General features: G+C 37.3%; 1 pseudogene; it reads left to right on the top strand.

The window, feature by feature from the left end:
- Positions 1–5,046: 5,046 nt before the first annotated feature.
- On the top strand, positions 5,047–6,915 carry LOC116597729 (annotated as a pseudogene).
- The last annotated feature ends 10,024 nt before the right edge of the window (positions 6,916–16,939 follow it).

The following is a 16,939-nucleotide window of genomic DNA, read 5'->3' as shown; positions in this document are numbered from 1 at the left end:
TTTCTTACCAGCTGATCTAGCCTCCTGCCCGCTTTGTTCCAAGTCATATACTATGTGTTTGCTGCTTAGCTCACCTCTTGCTCTTTCTCATTCCACTTAGACATTCTGACTCCTCCTTGCTCAGACTCCACGTATGGTTCCATTTCCTCTGGCCTTAATTCTGAGTACCTCTAAATTTGGGATCTCTACCCATTGCTTCACTGTCCCTGACTCATGATCCTTAACAATTGCACCTTTGGCTTCCGAACACTTATATTTTTTTGTAATTAAGATAAATTTTATTATTATTATTATTATTTTGAGAGAGAGAGAGAGAGAGCACAAGTAGGGAAGAGGGGCAAAGGGAGAGAGAGAAGCAGGCTCCCCAATGAGCAGGGAGCTCAACTCAGGGCTTGATTCCAGGACCCTGCGATCAGGACTTGAGCTGAAAGCAGGCACTTAACCACTCCACCAACTGAGCCACCCAAGCACTGCTAGTGTCCAAACTCTTACAACACAGAGAACCTTAATCTATGCTTCTACTTCCCAGCCAACCTCTTCACTACACCTTCACAAGAGCTAGAACGACCTCACTAAGCCACTCCTGAATTCTTGACCCACACAAACTCTGAGATAATAAATGTTTGTGTCTTAGGCTGCCAAAAACAGGGTACTTTTGATAGGTGGCAGTAGATAACTTCATTTCTTTCTACATTTACCCATTTGATCCAACAAGAATTATTGAGCTCTGTCAGCTCAGTTGCCAAGCAGTCTGTGGCAGGGAGCACAGTACTAGCACCCAGGATGGAAGACAGCAGTGACACCTCAGGACGTCTCACCACACATGGGCAACTCTCAACTTGAGTTGCAGGACAGCCCCTATTTCCAAAGAAGCTATGTTTAATAAGGCATCCCTACCAAAGGGTGGGTGTCCTATTGTTTGAGATATTTTAGGGACAGAGATTGTAGCAATTCTCTGAGATTTGTTCTCATATCTTATTGCTTCTTGAGGAAGTCTATCACCTTCCTTAGGCAAAGTTCATGCCGTGATCTGAGTCCCCTTTATTTCTGTCGCTTCTTTGGTGAAGACAGAGATAACAAACCCTTCCCTGACTCTGGATTACCCAGCTCAGCGACTAAGTAGTTAATTTGTAAAGGGCACAGATCCCACTGTGCTAAGCACAACAGAAATAAATAATGCATATCTATGTGTCTCTTATCTGCTCCTACCCAGCTGTATTGTGTGGATGAGAGATTTAATCAATCCCAGTTTGGGCTCAAAGACCAGCCTGGTGATGCAGTGTTATTGCCTTTTGGTACAAGCATACTTCCTCCAGTATGTAATTCTCTTTAATACTCAGACCCACAGGAGAAAACTTCTAAGGCATCAGCCTGAATTTCCTGGCATTTGTTTGCTCACATATCCCTCTTGGTACATTTTTGATGCCAACTCTGATGTATGCTTCTACTTCTTCAGTAGCAGGCATTTTAAATTAAGCATGATCTTACATGATACTTGCATAGACTCTACAGTGGCTTTGAAGTCTTGGATAAATTATTATAGTCACGGCTCATCTCTCAGGCCACTATAGTAGACAGTCAAGGGGAAAGCATATTCTTTAAATCAGCTGAAATTTTTCTTTACAGTAGAAAATTATTTGTAACTCTATGCAAGCACGTTCTTCCAGAACCAGCTTTTAAAGCAAGTTTACAGAAGATTCAGGTATACCAGCTGTTTCTTAAAAGACTGTTTCTACTGACTACAAGTTGCATAAATCAGACTCCCTAAATATAGATATATAGATAGTTTTTCCAAGTGAAATTCCTTCGCCTTTTTGTCACAGAGCAAAAATGAATCATTTTCTTTGCAGATTCACTTTTCAGCTACCCGAAAATGTATAATGTTTGAACACTGGAATTATTCCGGAGTTGTCAGACATTTAAAAAAAATAATTTCAGAGACTGGGGTCCCAGTGAGTATGAGAGAAGAAAAATGGATCTTTGGAAACTAATTTTAGCCCTTGTGGCAGAGGATGCAATTATCCAATATGAACATGTTTCTTAAAAATAACTCTGGGCAAAACTGTGGCCTTGTGGTAAATTGAAATACCTTTTACTGAAGACAATCAAGCTTCATATATATTTAGCATTTTGGGTGGGACAGAAATCCGAGTCTTTTGGATGAGACTATTAACAAAACTCAGTCCTGTTTTAGTTGAAGGCAAGTTGTCAAAAAGATAGTAAATCCAAAGAAATAACACAAGTTCACATTTATTTTTAATTTTCAATTTCTCTACACAGTAGGGTCTTATTCTTAAGAGACAAAAAAATCATATTTCGTAAAAGAATCAATTCATAGACCAGCTCTGTAAGACAGGTTATGTTGACAGAAAGATGGGCTGAGGAGGGTGGAGAATGTCTTTCTGCACTCAAAATTCAGTGTGTGTTAATTTTGGAGGGAAATTATTTATGTTACCACTGCAAATGTTTAACTTATAAAAGCCACACTGTGTAAGAGAGAAAGGCCAATAGGTAAGGCTTATCCAGCAAAAATATCTGGTTCTAAAGTTTATAATTAGATTTGTTTTGATGAAAGAACAAAAATATATATTTTAAACATTTTTTTAAAATGCCAGAAGTGTTTTGTTTTGTGTAAAGAGGAATCTATTTAAACTCAGAATTTACAGAAAAAGTTCACTCTGGAAATGAATTTTGATTAACTTCTTTCACAAAGAGTAATTAAGGCAAATAAATACTCTTTCCATCGAATGCATTAGCTATTAGCCACATGTACTATTTAGACCTAAATTATTTAAAATAAACTTAAAATTTCAGTTTTTCAGTTGCATGTCCCACTTTCCAAATACCTAATGTAACTAGTGGCTACCACATGAAATAGCACACATTTAGAACAGTTCTATCATTACAGAAAGTTCTACTGAATTTCAGCTCTATACCCAACCAGGAGAGCCAAAAATAGGTCACATCGACAACTGTTACATAAATTCATTACCTAAGAGATGGCATAAGTAGTTTATTGCAAACAGTAGAGATTTTAAAAAATAGAGAGCCACCTAAAGATTCTTTACCACATAATACTATAAAAGTGATGAGGCAACCCACTGAAGATATAATTTCTGATTTGAATTGTGTTGTTGGTAGTACTAGAAATTATTTACTTGTTGCTTCAGCAAGATAGATGCCAGAAGTTCCTTTGGATTATCCTGGGTAGAATGACTGATCAGGGCAGTGGAGAAAGTACTTCCCATTAAAAATAATCTGGGCCCGGGGCGCCTGGGTGGCTCAGTGGGTTGAGGCCTCTGCCTTTGGCTCAGGTCATGGTCCCAGGGTCCTGGGATCGAGCCCCGCATCGGGCTCTCTGCTCGGTGGGGAGCCTGCTTCCTCCTCTCCCTCTGCCTGCTTCTCTGCCTACTTATGATCTCTGTCTGTCAAATAAATAAATAAAATCTTAAAAAAAAAATAATCTGGGCCCTTCTCAACGACAAGCAAGCTCTGTTTCCTAAAGAAGGGTATGGAGTGAGCTCTCTGTGTCTTGTTAGTAAAGAAGAGACTAGATAACTCTTCCCCAGCCTCCCTGAAGTTCTGAGACTGGAGAAGGGGACATTTGCTGCACATTCTATCATGGGCTGACCTTCTAATCAGCTCAAGCATAGCACCTCTGGACAGAAGACTTAGCTACATGGGCACTTAGATGATGTCCAGGGATTCCAGAGAAGATACCTTAGGTCAAGGCCACCTACAGATGTGGCCTCCTTTGAAAGTTTAGGCTGACCTCGAGCTTGGCAGAAATTGGTTGATGGTAACTTCCCTGCATCTCTGGACTGTCAAGTGACTCTTAAAAGGGACAGTGTGTGGCAGCAAGGAGCAATGACCACAAGGCAACAGCAGATCTTAAGACACAAAGTTCTTCTCCAGGTAGAAGTGAAAGTAGATGGACCTCTTTGCTGGATGAGAAACTACAACAGTTTTTGGATGAGCAAAGAGATTGAGGGAGTCCCAGGAATGTATGGTAGGATTTCCTTCTCATCTGGAATGTAGGGGGTTAAGCAATTTTAATTTAACCTGGGAAAGAGAAAATAGACTTCCTGTCACTTGTATCTTCAGTGTGGCAGAGCAGTTGATACTTATTTCATGAAGACATGGGCAGCTGTAGTCCAACAGCTCACCCCTGAATAGTGTGTATAAATGTTCCACATTTAGAAATACTCCAATTGGCAGGAGACCCAAATAACCAGTAAATAAGTAGATGGGGCATGCCTACTTGCTGAGAAAAGTTAATTCAAGGATTGAAACAATAAAAGTTAATTTTAAAACACCTTTTAAGTAAATATTAAAAATTTAAAGATATATTTAAGTTCCAGTAATTTAATTTTTATTAATTTCCAAACTCACAATATCTCAACAATAACATACTGGCTAATATTGGCTTTTTTGTTTACTATGTTCTAAATGAAGTTTTTCAATTCATTTGGGCAGATTTGATCTGCATTACAAGTAACTGGCTTCTGTACATGTTCTGTACATAACAGACTTTATATATGTATTAAAATTCACAGAATAATTGCCCTATTTTCAGATGAGTTAATTCATCTTTAAAATTGCAGTGAGAGTTTTTGTTGACTTAGATTTTAGAAAATAGCTCTATTAATTTAAAATATTTTTATGATTGTCAGAAAATGACTTTTTAAATTATAGTGATCTAAAATATTGGGCTCATTTTAATTCACATGCCTCTCAGAAATTTAACTCCTTTATTTTATAATTATACAGTTATATTTACTTTTGTACATTCACTATGGGGTGCCTGGGTGACACAGTTAAGTGTTGGACTCTTTGTTTTCTGCTTGGGTAATAATCTCAGGGCCATGGGTTCAAGCCCCACATTAGGCTCAAAGCTCAGAGTGCAGTGGGCTTGGGATTCTCTCTCTCCCTCTCCCTCCACTCCCCCCCCCCCCCCCCCCCCCCGCTTTCATGCTCTTTCTCAAGCTCTCTCCATCTCAAATAAATAAAATCTCTTTAAAAATAAGATATTGAGACCACCGAGACCGTGTCCACCCTGCGAACACAGGCCCCTCGCCCTCGCCTCTCGGCCACTGCCACCGCCAGTTTACACCACCCCCCGTTTGCCATGGATGACGATATCGCTGCTCTGGTGGTCCACAACGGCTCTGGCATGGGCAAAGCCGGCTTCACAGGTGACAATGCCCCCCAGGCCATCTTCCCTTCCATCGAGGGGTGCCCACGGCACCAGGGTGTGATGGTGGGCATGGGCCAGAAGGACTCCTGTGTGCGCAAGGAGACCCAGAGCAAGAAGGGCATCCTGACCTTGAAGTACCCCATCGAGCACAGTATTGTCACCAACTGGGATGACATGGAGAAGATCTGGCACCACACCTTCTACAATGAACTGCGTGTGGCCCCAGAGGAGCACCCCGTGCTGCTGACCAATGCCCCACTGAACCCCAGGGCCAACTGTGAGAAGATGACCCAGATGATGTTCCAGACCTTCAACACCCCGGCCATGTATGTGGCCATCCAGGCTGTGCTGTCCCTGTACGCCTCTGGCCACGCTGGCATCGTGATGGACTCCAGGGACGGGATCACCCATACTGTGGCCATCTACAAGGGGTACACCCTGCCCGACGCCATCCTGCATCTGGACCTGGCTGGCCGGGACCTGACAGACTACCTCATGAAGATCCTTAAGGAGCGCGGCTATAGCTTCACCACCACTGCCGAGCGGGAAATCGTGCATGACATCAAGGAGAAGCTGTGTTATGTGGCCCTGGACTTCGAGCAGGAGACGGCCACTGCGGACTTCAGGTCCTCCCTGAAGAAGAGCTATGAGCTGCCTGATGGGCAGGTCATCACCATTGGCAACAAGCAGTTCCACTGCCCAGAGGCGCTCTTCCAGCCTTCCTTCCTGGGCATGGAATCCTGCAGCATCCACGAAGCTACCTTCAACTCCATCACGAAGTGTGACATCGACATCCGTGAGGACCTGTACGCCAGCACGGTGCTGTCCGGCGGGACCACCAGGTACCCTGGCATTGCCGTCAGGATGCAGAAGGAGATCATCACCTTGGCGCCCAGCAAGATGAAGAGCAAGATCATCGCCCCCACCCTGAGTGCAAGTACTCCATGTGGATCGGGGCTTCCATCCTGGCCTCGCTGTCCACCTTCCAGCAGATGTGGATCAGCAAGCAGGAGTATGACGATTCCGGGCGCCTCCATCGTCCACCGCAAATGCTTCTAGGCGGACTGCTACTTTAGTTGGCGTTACACCCTTTCTTGATAAAACCTAACTTGCGCAGAAAACGATATAAGATTGGCATGGCTTTATTTGTGTGCATTTTTTTTTTAATTACCATTTTTTGTTTTTGAAATTTTTTCCTTTTTTTTTTTTCTCAATTTTTTTTCTTTTATTTTTTTTTTTTGGAACGACTCAGGATTTAAAAATTGGAACGGTGAAGGTGACAGCAGTTGGTTGGAACGAGTATCCCCCAAATTCTACAATGTGGCCGAGGACTTTGATTGTACTTTTTTTTTTTAAATAGTCATTCCAAATATCGTGAGATGCATTGTTACAGGAAGTCCCTTGCCTTCCCGAAAGCCACTCCATTTCTCTCTGAGAAGGGGCAGTTCTTGCCCGAGTCCACACAGGAGGGTGATAAAATTGCTTTTGTGTAAATTATGTAGTCCAGTTTTTTTTTTTTTTAATCTTCACCTTAATACCTGTTCTTTCTGTTCTATTTTGAATGGTCTGCCATCATGGCTTCCCCCTTTTTTGTCCCCTCCAATTTAAGATTCATGAAGGCGTTTTGGTTTCCTTGGGAGTGGGGTTGAGGCTCGAGGCAGCCAGGCGCTTCCCTGTACACTGACAAGACCAGTTCGATAAAGTGTGCACACCTTAAATAAATAAATAAATAAAATATTGAATTCATTTTAATTCACATACTCTTCTTAGAAATTTACTTCTTTATTTTATAATTATATAATTATGTTTACTTTTGTACATAGATTATTAATGTCACAAATTTACAAATGCATCAAGTTGACATTAAGATGCACCATGGTTCCATCATTTCTCACTTTTTCAAGACATTTTCCAATTCTCTGTAACCTAACTATTGCCTGTAGCTATTAGGCATTTCCCTACCCAGTACTATATGAAAGTTTTTAATGAATACTCTGGGTTTCAGACCTCTATAGAGATGCTTTGGGTATTCCTGGCAAATCGGGGTCCATAGTGTCTCTGCTAGCACTAGGAGAATTCATACATTTTTCCAATCTACCATAACTTGGCTCCTGGGAGATTTCACCCACTGAAGTGACATTTCTTTCTAGTTTGGTTGTGCACGAACCCAACATGCACTAGGTGGGCCAGAGCCCCAGAAAATACTTTCTTCTTTTCCAAAGAAGGTATAAATATCCCAGGTCACCCATTTCCCAAATTTGAATCCGTACTTTTGTCAGGGGCACCTTCTTTTTCTCTTCTTTTAGCTACTACTTTCTGCCTCTATCGTAGATTCTCTACCAAATAAGATGAGCAAGTCTCTTCTAGGGGCTTTTAACACACACACAATTCAATCATTGAGATTTTATGTGCTGAAAGAAAGATTTGTCTCCTGCCAAGAGTTCAGAAAGGAACTACTTTCCAAGTCTCTGAACCTCCAACCCTGTAAGAAAAGAGAAAATTTCTTTCAGTGAACCAACCCAGAATGTTATTTCCATTTAAATAGACATGAACAATGTCTTTAATAAAACTATTGTAATGCTAATTTTTAAAAAAATCCCAACTTTTTCAATCCAAGTAACACTGTTGATGTGAAAGACTACTCTTCTCCTAAATTCTGGCTTCAGTTACAGGATGTTTATGATGATACAAGTCTTATACCATGAATGCAGGCAGCACTCCAGTTGATTTAATCTGACAAGAGCTTCCTTAGGTATGAGTATGAGTTTGGGCTTTTAGCCAGCAATCAAAAGGGATTGTAAATTTAAATGATTACATCATCTAGTGAAGTCTGCTTTTTGGCCAGGACAGAGTCTCCAAAGTTTATTCAGAATATATTTGAAACATTCTAGCTGTGTGACCATGGAAAAATTCCTTAATCTCTCTGTAGCTCTGTTTCTTCATCTGAGTAATTATAACATTTACCTCATAGTTTCTTAAACAAATTAACATATGTAAAGCACTTGGATTACCTGGCACATCATATATCTATTTAAGTATTAGCTAATATTAGCATTAATGTTATTACTGCATTGATAGAGGGAAGCTGCAAAGACTTTATGCTGAACCCATGTAATTATCTAGCTAATACAATTTCCCTTTAGAAAGTATTTTAAGATAAATTATGTATACTTAAATATTTTCCAAATAATTATCTTAAATCAAGTGTGAACCCCTTCTGAAAATAATTTCTTTTTGGAAGAAAAATAATTTGCAAAGGAATGGCTTATCTTTGGAGAATGAAGGTAAAAATATAAACAGGAGGGATATACACTGACAAATCTTGACATGAACTTGTAATTACGACTTGGGTCTCAATGTTTTGTTTTTCATTGACCTGCATAGGTACCTTGGAGATTTCTTACAATGGTCTCACTGGCTAAGAAGACAGATCAGAGATTAGGGAGGCTGAGGCAGGTAGCAATTGTGCCACAGAAAGTGAAAGAATGGAAATTACACAGAATAAGAAACCCAGAAATCTTCATCGGGTTCCCTTAAGTGTTTGACTAAATAATAATCTCTATATGCATAGGGTGACACTCAATGAGGGCAGACAAAGACAACTACCAGGGAACTATAAACTGAAAAGCCACTACAGCTTCCACAGAACTAGAAGACATTGAAGTTCTGTACTTGAGCCAGAGTAGAGAGACATTCTTGAACAACTGAGCATTTAGTAAAGGCTCTAGAAAAGTTCTGCTTTATTACAATCTAGGTTATGCTACAAATGCCCTACCAAAGCTTTGAAACAAGCCTTAAGAAAATCAAGGGACTTCAAAGGATCAACTGTTCACAAGAATTAAACTCAAACTTCTTCAGAGAAAGGTAACAAAATCCATACACTCAATAACACAACATTCACAATAGAAGGCATACAATAAAAATCTAGGGGGAGGAAAGGGGAATGACTGTAAATAGGTACAGGATTGTTTTTTGGGATGTTGGAAATGTTCTAATATTAAATCATGGTAGTGGTGCATATCTCTATAAATCTACAAAATCATGTGTTTGGATTATATACTTAAAATGAGTGAATTTTATGATATGTAAATTATAACACAGGCTATTTTTAATAAATCTACAACAAAGCATAAATTCTCCAAGAAACAATATCTAATGGTTTAACATATATGTAATTACTCAGAAAAGGGAAGAGTCAGAAGAATTTTTTTTATATTTTATTAAACTATGAAGTACTTATAAAAAACTGTGCATCTTTAATGTTTATGACTTCATGAATTTGGAGATAGTTTACATCCATGAAACCATCCCCATATCTATGCCATAAACATATCTATCACTTACAAGAGAAAAAAAAAGTTTTTTTAAACATGACTGAAAATTTGTAGATATAATTAAAAATATTAACACAACAATCTAAAGAGTTCAACATACTCCAAGGTGCAAAATCAAGACAAAGGCATATCATGATGAAAATTGGTTTAAAAAAATTGTTATGAAGAAAAATTCTTAAAATTAGCCAGAGGAATAAAAAGACACATTACATACAGGGGTATGAAGTTAGAAATACAACTGACTTTTCATAAGAAAGAATGCAAAACAGAAGACAATAGAAAACCATTTTTAAATGCCAAAAGAAAACTAAATGTGTCAAATTAGAAATCTATATCTAGTCAAAAGATCACTCAAATGAAAGTAAAATAAAGATATTCTCAGACAAACAAACCTGAAAGAATTTTTGGTCAACAAACTCATACTACAAAAAATCTTAAATGATGTTTTTCAGGCTAAAGAAAAATATTACTAAATAAAAATTCAAATACACACAAAATAAAAAATGTCATAAATGGTTGATATGTGGGACAATATAAAATATATTTTATTATTTTTAAGTTATATAAAAATTAATGATTTTCTGAACCAAAACACTGACAATTTTGTAATTAATCACATTTTTAGAAATAGAATTAACAAGAAATTAATAAGAAGAAAAAGGATAGGGAGAGGAAATGAGAAATATGCCTTTATAAATTGGGGTCCTGTGTAATGCATGAAATGATACAATAGTATGTGATGATAAGCTATGATAAATTAAATATGGCTAATGAAAACCTTAGAGCAATTACTGGAAAAAGTAGAATGTGGAAGTAGAGATAATAGTCCAATAGAAAAGATTGAATAGAATTCTAAGACAACTCAACCTATAATAAAGCATAGAATTGGGGGTGGGGAGGAAACAAATTAAAATCGGAGGGAGACAAAACAAGAAACATGGTAGTATTAAACCAGTGGTGTGCTGGAGCTGATAGATGGTACTTCATGAAAGTGAATGATGTATACCTTTCTCAATTTTCCATCTAGTGAGAGCATGTTGGTAGTTTGAGACCAGCACTGGTGGCAAAATTTACATAATGGAAATCAGCAGATGCTGAAAGTTGTGATTTCTTAGAAAAACACATTTAACATCATACCACTGACTGCAACCAAAAAATCATGTAAAATGTAAAAGGAATAAAAGGCCTTTTATTTAAAAGGTCAAGAATGGCATATCAATATAACAATATTCAATTATGATGCTATTTACCTTAAACATAGTTTAAAGAAAAAGATAGGTTATAACTTAAAAAACAAAAGAAAGATTTTATTCAAGATTTTTTTCTGGAGACGCTAGCCAAGATAGACAAGAAAAAGATATAAAAGGCATCTAAATTGAAAAGGAAAAAAAATAAAACTACCTCTATTCACAGAGGATATGGTCCTTTATGCAGAAAATCTAAGAAACCTGTGAAAACATCTGGGGGGGGGATGGGCTCTTGATGGGTATAAAGAGGAGCACTTGTTATGATGAGCTCTGGATGTTATATGTAAATGATGAATCACTAAATTCTACTCCTGAAGCCAATATTGCACTATATGTTAACTAACTAGAATTTAAATAAAAATTTGGGGAAAAAAAAGAGAAATCTATGAAAACACTATTAGAACTAATACATATAGCAAAATTGGAGGATATGAAATCAATATACAAAATTTATTTCTGTTGTTTACTTCTAAACACTATCAGTGAATAGTCCAAAAATCATACTAAGAAAACAATTCTATCTATAATAGCTTTAAAAACTAAAAATACTTAGAAATATTTTAACAAAGGAAGTTTAAGATTTACATACTGAAAACTATAAAATGTTATTTTTTTAAGCATATATTTATTTGAGAAATGGGGAGGGGCAGAGGGAGAGAAAAATTCAAACAGAATTCAACCTGAGTGCAGAGCCCACAAGGAGTTTGATCTCATGACCCCAAGTTTATGACCTGAGATGAAACCAAGAGTCAGATGCTTAACTGACTCTGCTATCCAGACACCCCAACTATAAAATATTATTAAAAGAAACTACAAATTATCCAAAACTTATATGTAAATGCAGGGATCCAGATTAGGCCAAATCATCTTTAAAGATAAAAAAGTTGAAGGACTCACATTTCCTGATTTCAAAACTTCTGACAAAATAATAATCAAGATATTGTGATACTGGCATAAGGATAAACAAATCAACGGAAGAGAATTGAAATAAATAATTTTAATAAATTATTAAAATACAAAATAATCAATACATAAAACTTTACATTTGTAGTCAAGTGATCTTGAGAAAAATACTAAGGTGATTTATTAAGGAAAAATAGTCTTTTCAATAGAAGGTGCTAGGATAAATGGATATTCAGATGTAAAACAATGAAGTTGAACTCCAACTCATACCATCCATAAAATATAACTTAAAGTTTATTATAGTTCTAATATTACCCAGCTATAAAAACAAATAAAGTATCAATACATGTTATAACATGAACAAACCTGGAAAAACATGCCAAATGATAGAACCAGCCAAACTAGGTCACATTTTATATGATTCCATTAATAGGAAATGTCCAGAATAGACAAATCTATAAAGACAGAAAGTAAATTAGTGGTTGCCAAGGGCTAGGTGGAAAGGGGAGTGATTGCTAGTGGGTGCAGGGCTTCCTTTTGAGGTGGCAAAAAAAATTCTAATATTAAGTGGTGGTGCTAGTTGCACAATATTTTTTTAAAAACCGCTTGTACACCTTAAAGAGGTCCATTTCACAGTATGTAAATTATAGCTCAATGAAGCTGTTTTTCTTAATAATGAAAAAACATATTGTGTAAACTCTAATTGTAAGAAAGATGAAGTAGCTATATTAATATCCCACAAAGCAATCTTCAGTATAAGAAGTATTGCCAAAAATATAAAGGTATTTTACATGAAGAACAAAATAAAGAACAAAAGATCAATTTCTCTAAAAGACATAGCAATCCTAAATATGTATGTACCTCATAACAGAGCTCTATAAGCCATACAGCTAAATGACAGAACTGAAATGAGAAATAGACAAATTTAAATTATGATTGGCAATCTCAATTTTCCTCTCTTAGTAATTTATAAATAAGTAGACAGAAAATCATTAAAAATAAGAATGACTTCACCACACTATCAATTTTACCCAACTGATATTTATAGAACACTCCACCTAACAAACACATATTCTTTTGAAATGTGTACAGTACATTTATCAAGATAAGTCACATGCTGGGACATAGAACACATTTCAAAAAATTTAAAAGTGTTGAGGTGCCTGGGTGTTTCAGTTGATTAAGGGTCTGCCTTCAGTTCAGGTCATGATCTTGAGGTCCTGGGATAGAGCCGCACATTGGGGGGGGGTCCCTGCTCAGCAGGGAGTATGTTTCTCCCTGTGCCTCTGCCTCTGACTTGTGCTCCCTGTCTCTCTCAAATAAATATATAAATAAATATATCTATCTTTGAAAAATTAAATCCATTTCAAAGGATTGACATCACACAAAATCTGTTTTGCAGTTACAATGGGAATAGAAATTAATTACTAATTAAAATATCAAAACCCCAAATAATTTAAAATGCAAAAACATATTCTAGTCATCAGTCCAAAAAGATCATAAGAGAAAATAGAAAATATGTGTACCAAATGATCATGAAAACACACATAACAAAATTTGTGGGATTAGCAATGACTAGACGGAAAGTTAGCTTTAAAAGCATCATAAAAAAAAAGATCTTTTATTTCAAACTTGAGCTATATAACAAGATATAAAATAGGGACACTATATAAGAAGTTATAAAATAGGCGCTCAGTCGTTAAGCGTTTGCCTTCGGCTCAGGTCATGATCCCAGGGTCCTGGAATCGAGCCCCGCATCAGGCTCCCTGCTCAGCGGGAAGCCTGCTTCTCCTTCTACCAGTCCCCCTGCTTGTGTTCTCTCTCTCTCTCTGTCAAATAGATAAACATAATCTTAAAAAAAGAAGTTATAAAATGGGAGCAAATAAACCAAAAATAAAGGAAATAAATGATAAAGGGGAAATCTATGAAATAGAAGGCAAACAACAGAGAAAATCAATGAAATTAAAAGATGGTTCTTTGAAAAAAGAAAGAGGAAAATCAAGTAAGTTTATTAATTGTTACATAAGCAATAGACATAAAGTATACCATTAAAACTGATAAACGAAACAATGAAAGTTTAAACAAGAGAAAGAGATTAAAGGCATGTACAGCTAGATAGAGATGGGTTTATCTTTTTGTTCATATTTATAGAGAGTATTTATGCATGTCTGTGTCTGCATGTTTGAGGGACTGTATATATATGTGCATATATGTAAAATTATAGCCAGGCTTATTTCTTTTAATTCTTTATTTAAATTCAATTTAGTTAACATTTACTTTATTATTAGTTACCAGGTTAGAATTTAGTGATACATCCGTTGCATATAACACCCAGTGCTCATTACATCACGTGTCCTCTTTAATGACCATCACCCAGTCACCCCTTCCCCCCTCCCCACCTCCCCTCCTCCCCTCCAGCAACCCTCAATTTGTATCTTAGAGTTCAGTGTCTTTTATGGTTTGCCTCCCTCTCTATTTTCATCATCTTATTTTATTTTTCTTTCCTTTTCCCTATGTTCATCTGTTTTGTTTCTTAAATTCCACGTATGAGTGAAATCGTATGGTATTTGTCTTTCTCTGACTGAGTTATTTCACTTAGCACAATACACTCTAGCTCCATCCATGTCATTGTAAATGACAAGATTTTAATTCTTTTTGATGGTTAAGTTATATAGATACATATATATGTATCTATATAACTCCTTCCTTACTTTGGGCATTGTGGACATTGCTGCTATAAACTCTAGGGTACGTGCCCCTTTGAATCACTATGTTTGCATCTTTTGGAGAAATTCTCACTAGTGCAATTGCTGGGTGTTGGGTGGTTCTATTTTTAACTTTTTGAGGAATCTCCATGCTGTTCTCCAGAGTGATTGCCACAGTTTGGATTCCCACCAACAGTGTAAGAAGGTTCCCCTTTCTCTGCATCCTTGCCAAAACCTGTTGTTTCCTGCGTTGTTAATTTTAGCCGTTCTGGCTGAGGTGGTATCGCAGTGTGGTTTTTCTTTGTATTTCCCTGATGCTGATGATATTGAGCATATTTTAACGTGTCTGTTGACCATTTGGATGTCTTCTATGGAGAAATGTCTATTCCTGTCTTCTTAGCCAAGCTTATTATTGGCTGTCTCATTGTTGGAAGTGTTCGTGAAAAAGATGATTGATTTCAGAGCTTGGGCAGGGAAAGCACAAGCGGAACCTAAAACACTGTATTAGTTTATGACTGCTGCCAAAACAAAACCAAAAAACCCCCACAAACTTAGCCACTTAAAATAACACCTTTATTATCTCATCATTTCTGTAGGCCTAAAGTCTAGGCACAGCTCAAATGGGTCTACGCTCAGTGTCTCACGAAGTGGAAAGCAAGGGCCAGCCAGACTACTTTCTCATTTGGGGTTCAGAGTCCTCTTCCAAGCTCAGGCAGTTTGTTGACAGAATGTAATTCCTTTTGAATGAGAACTGAAACCCCCATTTTCTTTCTGGCCGTCAGAGGGCTTGCTCTCAACTTGTAGAAACAACCCTCATGCCTTTAGAGACCCTCCACTGTTTGAGTCACCCAGGCCCTTCAGAGCAGCTATCTTTTTTTTTTTTTTAAAGACTTTATTGTATTTATTTGACAGAGAGAGAGATTACAAGTAGGCAGAGAGGCAGGCAGAGAGAGGGGGAATGAGTCTCCCGGCTGGCTGAGCAGAGAGCCTGATATGGGGCTTGATCCCAGGACCCGGAGATCATGACCTGAGTCGAAGGCAGAGGCTTAGCCCACTGAGCCACCCAGACGCCCCTCAGAGCAGCTATCTAAAAGAGGTTTCTCCTTTCTTGATCAATTTGAGCAAAATAAATAATGACAATAATAGACCAAAATCCATAAAATAAAATAAGAATACATTAATTCATACTATGTATGTATGAATATAGTATGACATACTATAGCCAGTATGTATGTATAGATTATATACACTGAAATACAGATATATCTGTATCTATATGTATATACACATTAGATGTATATAAGCAAATAAGTAAATGGGTGACAAAGGAAAGGTTCTTCACATGGCATGATCCAATACACTGTGATAAATGTAGAAGGAATAATGGAATTAGAAAATCACCATTTGGGGGCGCCTGGGTAGCTCAGTCTACTGAGTGACAACTCTTCATTTTGGGTCAGGTCATGATCTCAGTGTTGTGGGATTAGTCCCTGTGTCAGGCTTTGCCCTCAGCGGAGAGTCTGCTTGTCCCTCTTTCTCTGCTCCTACCCTGCCCCTCACCACTCATGCGCTGGCTGCTCTCTTGGTCTCTCTCTCTCTCTTTCTCTCAAATAAATAAATAAATAAATAAATAAATAAATAAAATCTAAAAAAAAAAAGAAAGGAAGAACATCACTATTTGGTAGCCAACCATCACAGATGTAATTGTTTCAGGCAAGCATAAACAATGGATGATGAAATTAGTGGACAAAAGTATGGTGAGAAACAGGTATTTATTAAGTCTTTAAAAATCTCCACTATAAGTTGAAGAATACTTACCAAGGAGAAAATAGCAACTTTATGGTGGAGAAATGTCACAGTCCTTAGTTAGCAACACCAGTAACAGGACAAAACAACATATTTCTGCGGCAGTGCGGATTGAGGCATAATATCCCTTCCTTCGCATCATTCCTAAAATGTATAACCTGATCAAATCATGAAGAAACATCAGACAAACCCAAATTGAGGGACATTTTAAAAAATACCTCATCGACACTCTCCGAAATTATCAGACAGTGAAAAAGGGAGACTGCACAACAGTTAGAGGCTAAACGAGACTGAAGAGGTATGACAATTACACAACATGTGATCATTTAATCCTGGACCCCCCAAAATGACAATAGTGGAACAATGAGAGAATTGTAATAAGGTCTGTAGATTAGAGATCATGGTATCAATACTGATTTCCTAATTTTGATAACGGTACTACATAGTTACATAAGAGAATGTCCTTGTTTTAAGGAAATATAGACTATAGTATTTAGAGGTCTTGAAAATCCAATCAGTATTGCCCACCCCATTAACAGACACAAGGAGAAAAATTATATGTTTATATGAATGTGTGAAGAAAAGTATTTGATAAAATTAAGTACCCATTTATGAGAAAACAACAAAATATGACAAAGCAACAAGACCTCCAAACTTTTGGCAAACTGGGATAAAACTTCTTCCTCAATCTGATTAAAGTTATCCATGAAAACCCTATAGTTAACACCATGTTTATTGAAGAAATAC

The sequence above is a fragment of the Mustela erminea genome, chromosome 8 (assembly GCF_009829155.1).
Source record: "Mustela erminea isolate mMusErm1 chromosome 8, mMusErm1.Pri, whole genome shotgun sequence".
NCBI lineage: Eukaryota > Metazoa > Chordata > Mammalia > Carnivora > Mustelidae > Mustela > Mustela erminea.
This window is presented reverse-complemented; position numbering and strand designations above follow the sequence as displayed.